This window comes from Pleurodeles waltl, chromosome 1_1 (assembly GCF_031143425.1).
Source record: "Pleurodeles waltl isolate 20211129_DDA chromosome 1_1, aPleWal1.hap1.20221129, whole genome shotgun sequence".
NCBI classification, from domain to species: Eukaryota; Metazoa; Chordata; class Amphibia; order Caudata; family Salamandridae; genus Pleurodeles; species Pleurodeles waltl.
Window position 1 is genome coordinate 288,268,323 of NC_090436.1, and position 18,549 is coordinate 288,286,871.

The window sequence follows — 18,549 nt, forward strand, 5'->3', positions numbered from 1 at the left end:
TATTCTGATTGCCAGGTGTAAGGTATGGGGTGAGTATCCATGGTCTCAGGGCATATGCACTGTCACCTGTTTGACAGAAGAGGCAAAATTAACAGGGCATCACAGGGTTACGCAGTAACATGTCTGTAAGGCATCCGAGTGTAGTCACCAGTACCTAATAAATATCCTTCTCCAAACTCCCCACGTTCTAGGCATTGTTGTATCCCACTGTGCCTGAATATGTATGCATCATGTGTACTCCCTGGATATTTAGCCACAATGTCAGTAATGACATTATGGGCGTCACATACCACCTGGATGTTTAGTGATTGGGTACATTCCTATTGCGGAACACATATTCCAGATTTGCTGGTGAGCAAATTGGTATATGTGTCCTGTCCACTCACCCTATTACATGGGGGAAGTTGGCAATTCTGTAGAAGTCCAACTTGGTGCTGTTACTTTCTGCCTCATTCCTGGGAAGGTAGATATATATCTGGACATGTGTGCGAGTATGGCATCTAGGAAGTGTCTGAAGAATCTTGAGAGGGCACTTTGGGATACCCCACCTGCCATTGCAATCACCCCCTGATAGCTACCCGAGGCCAAGAGGTTCAGTGAGCATAGCACTTGCCCATGTGTGGGGATGGTGCTGCCACGCATTGTCTGGCGTTCTAGCTGAGGTTTCAGCAGTTCAATGATCTCTAGGATAACTGCGCTGCTCAGTCTGTATTTGTCATAAACCTCATCCTCAGTTTGTTGAAATAGTGTCTGCCTGGTTCGGTATATCCTCTTCTGTCTCTGCCTCCTCCTCCTCTGCTGGGCAGCCTGGACTCTCCTCCTCCACGCAATCACATATAGTGCAGCCAGTTTGAGTAACCCAGATGCCTTCTGGGTCTCCTTTTATACTTTAGTTCTGGTTACCACCTGTTCAGAATCAGTGGTAATCTGGGTGTGCAAAACGAGCTTTTTGCGACTAGTCGCAATTTGCGACTGGCTTTTGTATACTGTTTGCGACTCGCAATTTGTGACTTCGTAATTGCGAGTCGCAAAATCAGGTCGCAAATTTTGCAAGTCGGTAATGGGTCACATCGCTATTTGGTACTCCGAAATGGGATTTGTACATCCCATTTCGCATTTTGCTAGATCGCAAATAGCGCTGCGACCCATTTGCGACTCACAAACCTTTGCTACATCTGGCCCATTGTCTCTCTCTCTATGTATAGGGTACTTTTTTGTACATGCGTGGTTTCCCTGGGAGCTGATTGTGACCCCCAAGGAAATCACATGTACAAAAAAAATATGCCCCCATACATAGGGGGTTGGCCTGTGTCATGAGGGCCGACCCCGTCATTTCAGTGCGTATTTCTTTTTAAAAAATTAAAACTGTTTTTCATGCCCCCTGCTCCCCTCCAGGGAAAAACATTCTTTATAATAAAAAATAACACGCTGGTGGGGTGGGAGTCCCACTTACCCTGTGGCTGACCCCCCCAAATAAGATCCCTGGAGCCTAGGGCTGTTTCCTGGTCGTGGATCACTGCTCAGCGATCTACGGATAGAAAATGGTGCCGGGAAGGCATCTGGTGAGGCCGTTTTGCCCTTTTTTCCCCTCCCGGGGAAGGACACTCACCAGCTCCTCCGATCATCCGCGCTGATGTGACAGATGGGCAGGTGGAGAGACAGAAGGAGACACGGAAGCTATTCCACTTTTTTTTTTATTTCTCCGGTGCTTTGCACTGTAGGATTTTTTCAGCCCTCCCTAGTGACTGCCAGTGGTCGTGAACTGCACCAGAAAGGGGCTAATTGTGATGTTTATGTTTATGTTACATTAAAAGATGCGATGCATTGTGGTTCGGTAGTCCATCTTTTTTGCAGGTTTGTGGAACTGAATGTATCATATGGATGTTTGAATTTTGCATTTTCTTTAAAGGAAATCATTTAGGGGTCTAGAAAAACAATATTTTTTTTATTTTGATTTCCTTTCATTTTTTTGGGTTTACAGGACTGTTTCTTTTTTAAAAAAATGTTAGGTTATTTTATGGCTCCTTAGGAGTTTGAATTGCTTTACTGGATTTTAAGGGACCTATTTTATTTTTGCATTTTTTGTGCTTATTTGAAATATTTTTTCTCTTTGTGGAGGATTATATTTTTGACTACATGGTTACGGCAGAAGATTTGCAGATTATTTTGTGTTGGTGGGAAATGTTATATTTTATTATTTATGTGTATTTGATGTTATTGGCACATAATAAATATTGCATTTTATGTGTCGCAATTAATTGTTCCCATTTGGTTTTACTTGTAATTTTTCATTTTGTGGTTGGTGACTGTCATTTTTTATTAATCAATATGTGCATTCATTTGATCCATCAGTCTTACTTGCAGTTGACTTAGTTTGTTTATTTTGCTATTAGAAAGGACTTTCTGTTTCAGGTCCTGAGGTCGCCCCCCACGACCGCAGCACCAACCTGCTGCCTCCTGCCTCTGTCCCCCGACCACGCTGCTGTTTGCGTGTTCGAGGCCCTCCTCCACCCGCAGGCATCCTCCTGCGCCTCATCCCTGGTGTCTAGTGGGCTCTGCCTAGCTCCACTTGACCCGTGTGCCGCTTCCGCCGTCCTGTAAGTTGTTTTTCTGATTGTTTTTCTGATTTTTCTGTGCCTCGCCGCCGGCGCTTCTGCCCCCGTTGTGCCCCCCTGATTGCTGTCTCCCCGATCGTGTACTGTGCCATTACTGTATTTCATACTGTGTGTTTTCTATTGTGATTGTCTTTATTTTGCTCGTTTTTTGTGCTTTTTGCCCCTTGTGCGCTCCCCCAAGCGTTCCGATCCCTGCCGCTGCCTCCCTGCCGCCCCGCCCCCCTCGTGCCCCCATTCGCCGCTCCCTCCCGCCTCCCAGCTGCTCCTCCCTCCCCCCTCCCTTCTTAATGGCTGGCGCTGCGTGTCGCGAGTGAGCGACCTCTGACCTGTTTCAGGTCCTGAGCTCACCCCCCACGACCGCAGCACCAACCTGCTGCCTCCTGCCTCTGTCCCCCGACCACGCTGCTGTTTGCGTGTTCGAGGCCCTCCTCCACCCGCAGGCATCCTCCTGCGCCTCATCCCTGGTGTCTAGTGGGCTCTGCCTAGCTCCACTTGACCCGTGTGCCGCTTCAGCCGTCCTGTAAGTTGTTTTTCTGATTGTTTTTCCGATTTTTCTGCGCCTCGCTGCCGGCGCTTCTGCCCCCGTTGTGCCCCCCTGATTGCTGTCTCCCCGATCGTGTACTGTGCCATTACTGTATTTCATACTGTGTGTTTTCTATTGTGATTGCCTTTAATTTTGCTCGTTTTTTGTGCTTTTTGCCCCTTGTGCGCTCCCCCAAGCGTTCCGATCCCTGCCGCTGCCTCCCTGCGGCCCCGCCCCCCTCGCGCCCCCATTCGCCGCTCCCTCCCGCCTCCCAGCTGCTCCTCCCTCCCCCCTCCCTTCTTAATGGCTGGCGCTGCGCGTCGCGAGTGAGCGACCTCTGACCTGTTTCAGGTCCTGAGCTCGCCCCCCACGACCGCAGCACCAACCTGCTGCCTCCTGCCTCTGTCCCCAGACCACGCTGCTGTTTGCGTGTTCGAGGCCCTCCTCCACCCGCAGGCATCCTCCTGCGCCTCATCCCTGGTGTCTAGTGGGCTCTGCCTAGCTCCACTTGACCCGTGTGCCGCTTCCGCTGTCCTGTAAGTTGTTTTTCTGATTGTTTTTCCGATTTTTCTGCGCCTCGCCGCCGGCGCTTCTGCCCCCGTTGTGCCCCCCTGATTGCTGTCTCCCCGATCGTGTACTGTGCCATTACTGTATTTCATACTGTGTGTTTTCTATTGTGATTGCCTTTCATTTTGCTCGTTTTTTGTGCTTTTTGCCCCTTGTGCGCTCCCCCAAGCGTTCCGATCCCTGCCGCTGCCCCCCTGCAGCCCCGCCCCCCTCGCGCCCCCATTCGCCGCTCCCTCCCGCCTCCCAGCTGCTCCTCCCTCCCCCCTCTCTTCTTAATGGCTGGAGCTGCGCGTCGCGAGTGAGCGACCTCTGACCTGTTTCAGGTCCTGAGCTCGCCCCCCACGACCGCAGCACCAACCTGCTGCCTCCTGCCTCTGTCCCCCGACCACGCTGCTGTTTGCGTGTTCGAGGCCCTCCTCCACCCGCAGGCATCCTCCTGCGCCTCATCCCTGGTGTCTAGTGGGCTCTGCCTAGCTCCACTTGACCCGTGTGCCGCTTCCGCCGTCCTGTAAGTTGTTTTTCTGATTGTTTTTCCGATTTTTCTGCGCTTCGCCGCCGGCGCTTCTGCCCCCGTTGTGCCCCCCTGATTGCTGTCTCCCCGATCGTGTACTGTGCCATTACTGTATTTCATACTTTGTGTTTTCTATTGTGATTGCCTTTAATTTTGCTCGTTTTTTGTGCTTTTTGCCCCTTGTGTGCTCCCCCAAGCGTTCCGATCCCTGCCGCTGCCTCCCTGCGGCCCGCACCCCTCGCGCCCCCATTCGCTGCTCCCTCCCGCCTCCTGCCTCCCAGCTGCTCCTCCCTCCCCCCTCCCTTCTTAATGGCTGGCGCTGCGCGTCGCGAGTGAGCGACCTCTGACCTGTTTCAGGTCCTGAGCTCGCCCCCCACGACCGCAGCACCAACCTGCTGCCTCCTGCCTCTGTCCCCCGACCACGCTGCTGTTTGCGTGTTCGAGGCCCTCCTCCACCCGCAGGCATCCTCCTGCGCCTCATCCCTGGTGTCTAGTGGGCTCTGCCTAGCTCCACTTGACCCGTGTGCCGCTTCCGCCGTCCTGTAAGTTGTTTTTCTGATTGTTTTTCTGATTTTTCTGCGCCTCGCCGCCGGCGCTTCTGCCCCCGTTGTGCCCCCCTGATTGCTGTCTCCCCGATCGTGTACTGTGCCATTACTGTATTTCATACTGTGTGTTTTCTATTGTGATTGTCTTTATTTTGCTCGTTTTTTGTGCTTTTTGCCCCTTGTGCGCTCCCCCAAGCGTTCCGATCCCTGCCGCTGCCTCCCTGCGGCCCCGCCCCCCTCGTGCCCCCATTCGCCGCTCCCTCCCGCCTCCCAGCTGCTCCTCCCTCCCCCCTCCCTTCTTAATGGCTGGCGCTGCGTGTCGCGAGTGAGCGACCTCTGACCTGTTTCAGGTCCTGAGCTCACCCCCCACGACCGCAGCACCAACCTGCTGCCTCCTGCCTCTGTCCCCCGACCACGCTGCTGTTTGCGTGTTCGAGGCCCTCCTCCACCCGCAGGCATCCTCCTGCGCCTCATCCCTGGTGTCTAGTGGGCTCTGCCTAGCTCCACTTGACCCGTGTGCCGCTTCAGCCGTCCTGTAAGTTGTTTTTCTGATTGTTTTTCCGATTTTTCTGCGCCTCGCTGCCGGCGCTTCTGCCCCCGTTGTGCCCCCCTGATTGCTGTCTCCCCGATCGTGTACTGTGCCATTACTGTATTTCATACTGTGTGTTTTCTATTGTGATTGCCTTTAATTTTGCTCGTTTTTTGTGCTTTTTGCCCCTTGTGCGCTCCCCCAAGCGTTCCGATCCCTGCCGCTGCCTCCCTGCGGCCCCGCCCCCCTCGCGCCCCCATTCGCCGCTCCCTCCCGCCTCCCAGCTGCTCCTCCCTCCCCCCTCCCTTCTTAATGGCTGGCGCTGCGCGTCGCGAGTGAGCGACCTCTGACCTGTTTCAGGTCCTGAGCTCGCCCCCCACGACCGCAGCACCAACCTGCTGCCTCCTGCCTCTGTCCCCCGACCACGCTGCTGTTTGCGTGTTCGAGGCCCTCCTCCACCCGCAGGCATCCTCCTGCGCCTCATCCCTGGTGTCTAGTGGGCTCTGCCTAGCTCCACTTGACCCGTGTGCCGCTTCCGCCGTCCTGTAAGTTGTTTTTCTGATTGTTTTTCCGATTTTTCTGCGCCTCGCCGCCGGCGCTTCTGCCCCCGTTGTGCCCCCCTGATTGCTGTCTCCCCGATCGTGTACTGTGCCATTACTGTATTTCATACTGTGTGTTTTCTATTGTGATTGCCTTTCATTTTGCTCGTTTTTTGTGCTTTTTGCCCCTTGTGCGCTCCCCCAAGCGTTCCGATCCCTGCCGCTGCCCCCCTGCGGCCCCGCCCCCCTCGCGCCCCCATTCGCCGCTCCCTCCCGCCTCCCAGCTGCTCCTCCCTCCCCCCTCCCTTCTTAATGGCTGGCGCTGCGCGTCGCGAGTGAGCGACCTCTGACCTGTTTCAGGTCCTGAGCTCGCCCCCCACGACCGCAGCACCAACCTGCTGCCTCCTGCCTCTGTCCCCCGACCACGCTGCTGTTTGCGTGTTCGAGGCCCTCCTCCACCCGCAGGCATCCTCCTGCGCCTCATCCCTGGTGTCTAGTGGGCTCTGCCTAGCTCCACTTGACCCGTGTGCCGCTTCCGCCGTCCTGTAAGTTGTTTTTCTGATTGTTTTTCTGATTTTTCTGCACCTCGCCGCCGGCGCTTCTGCCCCCGTTCTGCCCCCCTGATTGCTGTCTCCCCGATCGTGTACTTTGCCATTACTGTATTTCATACTGTGTGTTTTCTATTGTGATTGCCTTTAATTTTGCTCGTTTTTGTGCTTTTTGCCCCTTGTGCGCTCCCCCAAGCGTTCCGATCCCTGCCGCTGCCTCCCTGCGGCCCCGCCCCCCTCGCGCCCCCATTCGCCGCTCCCTCCCGCCTCCCGCCTCCCAGCTGCTCCTCCCTCCCCCCTCCCTTCTTAATGGCTGGCGCTGCACGTCGCGAGTGAGCGACCTCTGACCTGTTTCAGGTCCTGAGCTCGCCCCCCACGACCGTAGCACCAACCTGCTGCCTCCTGCCTCTGTCCCCCGACCACGCTGCTGTTTGCGTGTTCGAGGCCCTCCTCCACCCGCAGGCATCCTCCTGCGCCTCATCCCTGGTGTCTAGTGGGCTCTGCCTAGCTCCACTTGACCCGTGTGCCGCTTCCGCCGTCCTGTAAGTTGTTTTTCTGATTGTTTTTCCGATTTTTCTGCACCTCGCCGCCAGCGCTTCTGCCCCCGTTGTGCCCCCCTGATTGCTGTCTCCCCGATCGTGTACTGTGCCATTACTGTATTTCATACTGTGTGTTTTCTATTGTGATTGCCTTTAATTTTGCTAGTTTTTTGTGCTTTTTGCCCCTTGTGCGCTCCCCCAAGCGTTCCGATCCCTGCCGCTGCCTCCCTGCGGCCCGCACCCCTCGCGCCCCCATTCGCTGCTCCCTCCCGCCTCCTGCCTCCCAGCTGCTCCTCCCTCCCCCCTCCCTTCTTAATGGCTGGCGCTGCGCGTCGCGAGTGAGCGACCTCTGACCTGTTTCAGGTCCTGAGCTCGCCCCCCACGACCGCAGCACCAACCTGCTGCCTCCTGCCTCTGTCCCCCGACCACGCTGCTGTTTGCGTGTTCGAGGCCCTCCTCCACCCGCAGGCATCCTCCTGCGCCTCATCCCTGGTGTCTAGTGGGCTCTGCCTAGCTCCACTTGACCCGTGTGCCGCTTCCGCCGTCCTGTAAGTTGTTTTTCTGATTGTTTTTCCGATTTTTCTGCGCCTCGCCGCCGGCGCTTCTGCCCCCGTTGTGCCCCCCTGATTGCTGTCTCCCCGATCGTGTACTGTGCCATTACTGTATTTCATACTGTGTGTTTTCTATTGTGATTGCCTTTAATTTTGCTTGTTTTTAGTGCTTTTTGCCCCTTGTGCGCTCCCCCAAGCGTTCAGATCCCTGCCGCTGCCTCCCTGCGGCCCCGCCCCCCTCGCGCCCCCATTCGCCACTCCCTCCCGCCTCCCGCCTCCCGCCTCCCGCCTCCCAGCTGCTCCTCCCTTCCCCCTCCCTTCTTATGGCTGGCGCTGCGCGTCCGCGCCGCTGGCGCGCCAGAGGCGCGCCAGAGGCAAGCCCGTCTGCGCCCGTCCGCGCCTGGACCGCGCCCAGCGCCACCCCCCCTGGCCCTCACGCCCCCCGCATCACCCGCGTCCGCTACTCAACCAACGAACTCCGAGCACTCAACCCCGGCACCTCCGCAGAGTGCTTCCTTGCAACCCCAAAGCACACAAAAGGACCTTTCTCCTGCCGCACCTTCAACTTCTCCTGCGACAGAACGGCGAAGCCAACAACAAGAACTTCCAACACCAACCACCTGAACTGCATCCTCATCAACACACGCTCCGCACGAAAACACGCCATCGAACTCTGGGACTTACTCGACACCACCGCCCCTGACGTGGCCTTCCTGACCGAAATCTGGTGGAACGACTCCTCGGCCCCGGACATCGCAATCGCCATACCGGAGGGATACAAAATCACCAGAAGAGATCGAACCAACGGAATCGGCGGCGGAATAGCCATCGCCCACAAATCTACCCTCAAAATCCACACCCACACGGACGACACCCTCAAGACAGCCGAACACCTCCACTTCCAGATCCACACGGACCCCAACACGACCCTCAGAGGAACCCTCATATACCGCCCTCCAGGACCAAGAGCCCCCTTCAGCGACACAGTCGCCGACCTCGCGAGCACCCACGCCCTCGCGTCCCCAGACTACATCCTCCTGGGAGATCTAAACTACCACCTGGAAAATAACAACGACGTCAACACCGCATCTCTGACCTCCAACCTCCTCAACCTCGGACTCCGTCAACTGGTCAACACTCCCACCCACATCGCCGGACACACTCTTGACCCCCTCTTCACCTCAAGCAACCACATCTCTTTCAGCCACACCTCCGAACTCCACTGGACCGACCATCACTGCGTCCACTTCTCTTATACGAAAATCACCGAACACCACCGCATCCCTCGACCTCCTCACCGCCGCTGGGGAAAAATCACCCAAGACCAACTAACCAGCACCCTCGTCAAAGACCCTCCACCCGGCTCAACCGACCCAAGCACTGCCGCCATCAACCTCCATCAATGGATCCTCGACTGCGCCAACACCTTAGCCCCACTCAAGAAACCCACCGCCAACCAAGGAAAGAAAAAACCAGCCTGGTTCACAGACGAACTGACCGCCTCCAAAAGCCTCTGCCAGAAGCTCAAGAAGAAGTGGATCTTAGAGCGCACACCCGACAACCTCGCCTCCCTCAAAAACTCCAACCGTGAACACCACCAACGGATCCGAGTCGCCAAGCGCGCCCACTTCACTGAACGCATCAACAACAACGCCCACGACTGCAAAGAACTCTTCGGCATCGTGAAGGAACTCTCAAACCCCAACGCCAACTCCAACGACATCCCGCCCTCCCAGAAACTCTGCGACGACCTCTCCACCTTCTTCCACCAGAAAATCACAACCATCCACGACAGCTTCAACGCCACTCCGCCGCCAGACCCCACCCCTGACATCTCCACAGACGCCTGCCGCCTCACCGCCTGGACCCACGTGGACGACACCGAAACAATAACAACCATGAACACCATCCACTCAGGCTCCCCCACGGACCCATGCCCTCATCACGTGTTCAACAAAGCCAACGCCATCATCGCCCCCAAACTCCGCGAGATCATCAACCTCTCCTTCGACTCCGCCACCTTCCCAGACAGCTGGAAACACGCAGAAATCCAACCCCTCCTCAAGAAACCCAAGGCTGACCCCAACGACCTCAAAAACTTCCGACCGATCTCTCTCCTCCCTTTTCCAGCAAAAGTAATCGAGAAGATCGTCAACACACAGCTCGCCCACTTCCTCGAAGACAACTCCATCCTAGACCCCTCTCAATCCGGTTTCAGACGAAACCACAGCACCGAGACTGCTCTCCTCTCCGCCACAGATGACATCAGAACCCAAATGGACAACGGCGAAACCTCGGCCCTCATCCTCCTCGACCTATCAGCCGCTTTTGACACAGTCTGCCACCGCACCCTACTGACCCGCCTCCATGGAGCCGGCATCCAGGATAAAGCCCTCAACTGGATCCTATCCTTCCTCTCCGACAGAACCCAGAGAGTCCGACTCTCCCCTTTCCGCTCCAAAGCCACCAACCTCATCTGCGGCGTCCCCCAAGGATCCTCCCTCAGCCCTACGTTGTTCAACGTCTACATGGCCCCCCTCGCCAAACTGGCCCGCCAACATCACCTCAGCATCATCTCCTACGCCGACGACACCCAGCTCGTCCTCTCCCTGACCAAAGACCCACTCACCGCCAAAACCAACCTCCACGAGGGACTAAAAGCCATCGCCGAGTGGATGAACGACAGCCGTCTGAAGCTCAACTCCGACAAGACGGAAGTCCTCATCCTCGGGCGCACCCCTTCGGCCTGGAACGACTCCTGGTGGCCCACCGATTTCGGACACCCACCCACCCCAGCCAGCCACGCAAGAAACCTCGGCTTCATCCTGGACTCCGCCCTCACCATGTCCAAACAGGTCAGCGCCGTCTCCTCTTCCTGCTTCAACACCCTTCGAATGCTCCGCAGAATTTTCAAGTGGATCCCAACAGGAACCAGAAAGACGGTTACCCAAGCCATCGTCAGTAGCAGACTTGACTACGGCAACGCACTCTACACAGGCATCCCAACAAAAGACATCAAACGACTCCAGCGTATCCAAAATGCATCCGCCCGCCTGATCCTTGACATACCCCGCCGATGTCACATCTCCCCTCACCTGAAGGACCTCCACTGGCTCCCCGTGGACAAGAGGATCACCTTTAAACTCCTCACCCACGCTCACAAGGCTCTACACAACACCGGACCTACCTACCTCAACTCCAGACTCAACTTTTACGCCCCCACTCGTCAACTCCGCTCTGCCAATCTCGCCCTCGCCATCATCCCCAGGATCCAGCGCAAGACCGCCGGCGGCAGATCCTTCTCCTTCCTCGCTGCCAAGACCTGGAACTCTCTCCCCACCTCACTGCGCCAGACCCAGGACCTCCTCGCCTTCAGGAGACTCCTCAAGACCTGGCTCTTCGACCGCTAACAGCTCACCCTCCCCCCCCCCCCCACCAGCGCCTCGAAACCCTGACGGGTACATAGTGCGCTTTACAAATGTATTGATTGATTGATTGATTGATAAGTTGTAGTGATTAGCTACCTCTGTGGCAGAGAAACAGGCTAGTGCAATAGATGACTGTTGCATATTCTGCACAGTACAGATTGTTGGAAGCGTCTCTAAATGCTTCGGTTAAGATGGTAGTAAGGTGGGTAAAGTTTAACAATAGTTTGAATCATGGTTTATTCCAAATCTCTTAGTATTTTATGGCGGGTGTTAGAAATGGAGTTTCTGGGGGCGTGGCTATGCCAGCAACCAAAATGGTCATACGGCATTAGAGCTCCACCAGGTCAATCCCCCAAGCTCTGCCATATTAGATGCCCCCAGACCATCTGGATTCGGAATCCATGGGGGGTGACTGGCAAAAACATCTGGGTGGGGGGCGCCGGCTCCACTGGCGGCGAGCGAAGGTTTGATGTTGATGTCTGGACCCACGGCCCTGCATGCACCTTCCCCACAGCTCAGAATCCCCATGGCAACAGGGGCCATGGGTGAGTCTGAGTTGTGGGACAGTAGGGCTGCACAGTGCTGTGCTCTCCCACCTCACCCCTGGGACCTGATTGTGATTGCTGCTCCACATCACTGCCCCTGGAGCAAAAGTTGGCGGTTCACCAGAGCACTGGCGGTGCACTCTGCAAAAAGCCTTGAGGATTACGTGTGCTTAACACAAGTACTGCCATTTATGGACCTGGTCTGGACCCTTGCATGCAGTCAAGTTGTGTGCATGGAAAGGAGGTAGGGCTGTTCCTCTTTTTAATAGCCTGCACACTACAAAGTGCCACTTACAATGCCCCACAATTGCCTCAGGTTGTGGCTTCTGCCCTCCTCCTAAATTGGCGCTGGCTGTCCACACTGTAAACTACCCCCCCCACCTATTAACTATGGTGCACAGGGACCCCAAGAAAAGGGAACTACCATTTATAAAGTAACACAAGCATGTGCAGGAACAGCCATCCACAATGGAAACGGGGGCTATCATCGTCAATCAATTAATCAGGGTTCTTATATAGCGTAACTACTCACCCATGAGGGTCTCAAGGCACTGAGAGGGGGGTGGATCCATGGATTAGTTGAAGAACCAGGTCTTGAGGTCCTTTCTGAATTGCAGCAGCAATGGTGATTGCTTGAGGTGCAGAGGCAGGGGGTTCCAGGTCTTCACAGCAAGGTAGAAGAAGGATCTTCCGCCAGCCGTGGTCTTGCAGATCCATGGGATGGTGGCCAGGGCTAGTTGGGTAGAGTGGAGATGTCTGGTGGAAGTGGAGAATGAGAGGCCATGGTTGAGGGTTTAAGGTTGGGTGTTGTGGAGGGCTTTGTAGACGTGCGTGAGGAGCTTGATGGCAATTCTTTTGTTGATAGGTAGTCAGTGAAGGTTTCTCAGGTGGCCGGTGATGTGGCTGCGATGTGGGATGTTCAGAATGAGTCTGGTAGAGGCATTCTGGATGTTCTGTAGTTTCTTTAGGAGTTTCTGGGAGATACCGAAGTGCATTGCTGTAGTCAACTCTGCTGCTAACGAGTGCATGGGTGACCTTTTTTCTGGATTCAGTGCAGAGCCACTTGAAGTTTTGTCAAAGCAGGTGGAGCGTATGGAAGCAGGAGGGCGAAATGGGGTTGATCTGCCAGTTCATTGAGAATGAGGAGTCCAGGATGATGCAGAGGTTTTGTGTGTGGTCCGTTGGTGTGAATGCGTGTGGGGGGGTTCTGAGCGCTGCGGGCCAGCAGGAGTCGTCCCAGACAGAAAGGTGCAGCCAAGGATGAGGATTTCGGTCTTGTCCGAGCTAAGCTTGAGACGGGCCAGGCAGCAAATGCTTCCACCATCATTTCTGAACTTCGTGCTGGCTTTAGGGCCATCAATGCCCAATTTGACAGCATTGCCAGTCGTCTCAGCCCTATGGGAGGATGCCTAGGCAAGCAGGACACTAGACTGGGAAATTCAGAGGAGCAAATGTCAAAACATGACAACCTCACTGCTAAAATAAACAAAAGACCTGAAAAAGCTGAAATCCGGACTGCGTTCAGTTACTATAAAAAATGATGACCTAGAAGCTAGACGATGGTGGAACAACATATGCATTATGTGCATTGCTGAGACAATGGCTACAGACCAGATGGCCCTCTTTGTAGAGAGCCTGCTGTTGGAGTTCTTGGATCAAAGCAACTTTACCTCTACATTTATGATGGAGTGTGCCCACCGGTCCCTCGGCCTCCGTCTGGTGCCAGGTGCTCCACCCCACCCAATTGTAGCCCTCCTCTTAAACTATCAGGATCATGATGTGGTGCTCTATTTGGCCTGGGAGAGGGCCCGATTCAATATCAGGGCACAACAATTTCCATGTAACCTTACTTTACCATTGTGGTTCAGGAGGTGAGGCATAAATTCAATAATGCCAAAAATGCACTTCGCAAGCTGAGCCTATGCTATGGAATGATGTACTGTGCGAGGCTACAAGTGGATGTTAACAGCAAATCACCACTTTTTGACAAGCCTGCAGACATGAAGGAATTTTACAAGAAGTACTCAAAAGGTGCACTGGCGATGGCTTGCTCCTCTCCAGAATGATCACCATCATCCACTCCACAGGCCTCTGTTATAGACTCCCCGCCTCAGGATTGATCATCTAGTCATGTGACCAATGATCTGACTGCAGAATAACTAGTAAAATACAATTTAAATTATAACTAACTTGTGCACCTCATCTATGTGACATTCACTATGTTATGCCTATCAAAGATGGGAGGCTACCCGTTGTTGCATTGCCACCCCTCCATGGTTGATACCATTCTGTCTACTATTGAGGTTTTATTATGGCTGTGTTGGAATTCTAGGAATTCACCAGGCACATTTTCACTGGGTGCTGGAGTGGGGCTGAGAATGGGTTTCATTAGCCAGATTTAATACTGTTGGAATCTCTTTGTTATTTATGTCCAAGATTGACCATGCAAGACACCAATGTCCAAACTTTTCATACACAGATGACTAACTCCACTTCCACTAAGAGGACTACACTAGATGTTGCGCTCATATCCTGGAATATCCGAGGATTTAATAATCCTGGAAAGGGAAGCAGGTCCTGCAGTTTCTAAACAGACACAGCTCCCAAATACTGTACCTTCAGGAGACCCACTTGGCATTGGCTCCTCAAAATATGTATGCACACTCATGCATGCAAATCTCCCCTTCCAACTGCATCACACCCTTGGAGACGATCAGGGTTGGTACTTATTGGTAAGAGGCCCCTTAGAAGCACGCCAGCTATTAATACTCATCGTATATGCCCCAAATGTAGACTCCCCATAGTTTTTTCCGACACTGCAGACACATATTGATAGGGGGGATGCAGGCCACATACTACTAGGTGGAGATTTAAATTTACTCTAAGACCTTTGGCTTGACACCACAGCTCCCCACGCGTTTGTCAAAACCCGCTCCCTGCAGGTTCTGCTTGACCCTTGAGACACTTACTCTTTGTGCGACCACTGGGACATTCACCATTCCACCGCTCTGGCAGATACTTTTTATTCCACCCCCATTAATAAGTGGTTGCGCATAGATCAGTGGCTTGTATTGTCATTCCTACTGCTCTGGCTTGACTCTACTATATACCTCCCACATACATTAGCCGATTACTCCCCAGTTAAGCTCACAATGCACATTCCATGCTCGGGCCCCAGGAGAACCCTTGGTGCTTCTCTGCTATGGCGCCACGGGATGAGGTGTTCCTCTCTGAGCTTTTCACCATGATCGTGGAATACTTCGACCTTAACAAAGACTCAGTTAACTCACAGGCCACATTGTGAGAATCCTTCAAGGCATATACCAAAGGAATCTGTATTGCCAAGTACTCTGGGGTCCTTAAAGACAATTGTTGGAGCATTGCATAGGTCAAGGCTTCCCTGCCCAGGCTAGACCAAGAAGACATGTCACTAAAGGCCAGGCCATACCATCATAAGCGTTCCTCCCTTATGGAGGAGATTTGTGAGCTTGCAGAGCATGGGGTGCATTTCCTGTGTAAACATGTTAGGGCACACTGCTATGGAGAGGGCGACAGACCGGGCCACACTCTGGCTCGCCTGCTCCAACCATCTTGTTCTGCCTCATACATATCTGAACTACAAAAGTCTGATGGGACTACTGCCTCTACTGCAGCGGAGGTACAGACAGAGCTCCCTCAGTATTGCACACAGCCCTATTTCTTGTGAATGGATAGCTGCTCCCCCGCACTAGTGCAGTATCTCGAACAGGTTGCTATGGTTTGGCTCAATGAGGTACAGTAAAATTTTCTTAGTGAAACCTTCACTTATGACGAGATCATACTGGCTATTGACTCTTTGGATGTCTCTAAAGCACCAGGTTCTGATGGTTTCAGCAGAACCATTTACAAAACATACAAGCATATACATGCCTCCCACCTATTAAACATGTACAAAGAGGACCTTGACTGTGGCAAGATCCCACCTTCTCTGCTTGAAGCGGTGATCACACTGCTACCAAAGCCAGAGAGGGACCCGACAGTGTGGGTCATACCTCCCACTATCATTAATGAACTTTGATAATACAATCCCAGCTAAATTCCTGGCCAACCGCTTGTCCCTACTAATGGGCCAGATCATCTCTTCTGCCCAGTCAGGCTTTGTCTCCCACCGTTCAACATCTTTAAATTTATGTACGGTCTTCGCAGTCCTGCATAGGGTGGCTCCCACTGTCCCTGTCATGGTGGTCCTGTTAGATGCAGAAAAGGGGCTTGATTCACTAGAATGTTTTTTTCTGGAAGCAGCCCTCCACAAACTTGTCATGTGATGAGGTTACATCTCCTTTATTATGCTCCTTTATTCCCTCCCTACCACTGGAATGAGAGTTTGTGGCACCTTAACTTCCGGTTTCTTCATTGCCAGAGTCACCCGACAGAGATGCTCCCTGTCACTGTTACTTTTCATTATTGCAATGGACCTTCCTGTGCTACACCTACAGGAGAAACACATACACAGGGGCTTGCAATGCCGAACAGGCCCGTTGTTAATTTCTATCTGTGCAGACAATGTTCTGCTGTTTCTGAGACAAGCACCTGAAAAGCTGGTGCTGATCCTATGGGAGATAATCCGTTGTGGTTGTTTTTCTGGGCTGAAAATCAATTGGCAGCCCAGAATCAGAATTATTTCCCTTGCAGAGGTGACGACTCCTTTGCGCTGTGAGTTTCCCCTTGGCAGGACAACCATGTTAAGTATTTAGGAATTTATATCCACTGTGAAGGAGAACAGGTAGTTAGGCTTAAATACGGGCCTGCCATCAATGAAGTAAACACTCATATTGACTTCTGGATAAGGCTACTCCTTTCTCTGGCTGGCAGTATTGCCATTAATAAAATGATGATCCTGCTTCACTTCTTGTACTTATTTGTAAACATTCCGATTCCTCTCACCAACTCCTTTTTCATGACCCTCAGGGGTTCTCTGCGGTGACTGGTCTGGACGGGAGGCGCCCACGGATCTGGTGGGAAATCTTGAGGTTCCTGTGTGAGATCGGGGGGGGCTTGGGGGTCCCCATTTTCAACTCTACTATCTTGTTGAAAATTGGCTCGCCTTTTAGCCTGTGTCCTTCTGTATTCCATTACGATTCCATTGGCTGAAAACCAGTGGTTCCAGATCACTCAGGAGAAAATGGTCAAATGCATGCTTTCTTCATTAAATCTACACAGATTTGGGGTTCTTTTTCCAAGTATGGATGATGAACATTTCCTCTTCGCCACTCACATGGATCATTTTATACTGTGTTGCATCCAGACTGCACTGCGTGCCCTATTGGCCTCACACCCGTTGGCACTGAATGAATTCCACCTGCTCACATTGATCATTATAAAGGATATGAAAGCTGGATTGACATCTAAACTATATCATAAATGTTTTCACCTCCTCCCAACTTCCAATCGGAGAATACGTGAGGCATGGGAGGAGGACCTGGGTACTTTTTTATCAGATAAGGTGCGGTATGCTCGCTGCGCTCAAACACGCTCGTTCTCCCTTAACCATCATCACAAACTAGTACACTGTGGAGCATATTTATACTCTGTTTGCGCCGAATGTGCGTCAAAAACTTTTGACACACATTCGGCGCATACTGCACACCATATTTAAATTTTGAAGCCTGCGGATGTCAAAATTCCTCTGTGTGAGTCATTTTTTGGATGCGGGAAACTGCCTTGCGTTAATGACATGCAAGGTAGGCGTTCCCGCCCAAAAAATGTCTTTAAGGCCTGTGTGCCTTATTTGTACTCCTGTGTCATTTTGATGCACAGGAGAGGGCGGGCCTTAAAAAACGGCGCACAGCCTGATGTGCACCGTTTTTTAACGCCTGGGTCAGGGCAGGTGTTAAGGGACCTGTAGGCTCACGTCCATGGTCTCTGACCATGGAAGGAGTCCAGAGGTGCCCTTCCCTGTCCCCAGGGACACCCCCTGCCACCCTCGCCCACCCCTGGAGGACACCCATGGATGGGGGGGCCCATCCCAGGTAAGTACAGGTAAGTTGAGGTAAGTAGTTTTTGTATTTTTTTATAGTGGCATGGGGGGGCTAATTTAGGCCCCCCTCCATGTCACTGTGCCCAATGACCATGGCTTGGGGACAGAAGTCCCCTGGGCATGGCCATTGGGCAAGGGGGCATGACTCCTGTCTTTGCTAAGACAGGAGTCATTTCAATGGGGGTTGTGCGTCATAAAATGGCGCAAGTCCAGTTTGAGGCATGATTTTTGCCTCTAACCTGACTTGCACCATTTTTTGACGCACAACCCCCATTTTCCCCTACGCCGGTGCTGCCTGGTTTGAGTCTTTTGTTTTTACTCTGACCAGTCTGCAGCGCCGGCTAACGTCATTACTTAAATAAGGCGCCCGCATGGCGCATAGGAATGGCGTTAGCCGACAGTAAAAATTTTGACCCAAGCCAGTGCTGGCACTGGTTTCCATCAAAAAGTATAAATATGGGCCTATAAGTTTCTACATAAAGCCTATATGACTCCTGCTGCCATTGCCAAAGTGAACCCCACGCGTTCCTCTAACTGCCCCAAATGCAAGACTGCCACTGTAGATTTTGCGCACATTACCTGGACCTGTGACACTGTTGAGGCATACTAGGGTGACATATTTGATAGCCTAGCCTTGATTTTAGGTACCCCCCTTTTACTTGACCCACTGATGGCATTACTGGGGAATGTCTAGAGCATCCCTAAAGCTACATGGCATTTTGCAAGTATTACCTTACTGTTGCCCAAGTGAGAGATAGTTTTGCGAGGGGCTCCAAATCACTACTCACAACTAAAACGTGGCTGAAAAGCCTCATATATTGTATTACGACACTACCAGTGAGTTGTTTGCCTCTTTTCAACCACGTACGTCCTGACCTAGGGACATATGGCAACCCTTAAGAGACTACCTCCTGACTCTAGATGATTTGGAACTTGACAGATCTCATTGACTGCCACCCTTTTTACCCCCGCATGTGCACCGATATGCTAAAATCCCCTATAAATGATGGATGGTGGACTCACTGCGATGTTATAGAAAATTGACCGGACCTCTACATACACTGTATCTGCACAATCAAATTGTAAATTCCTA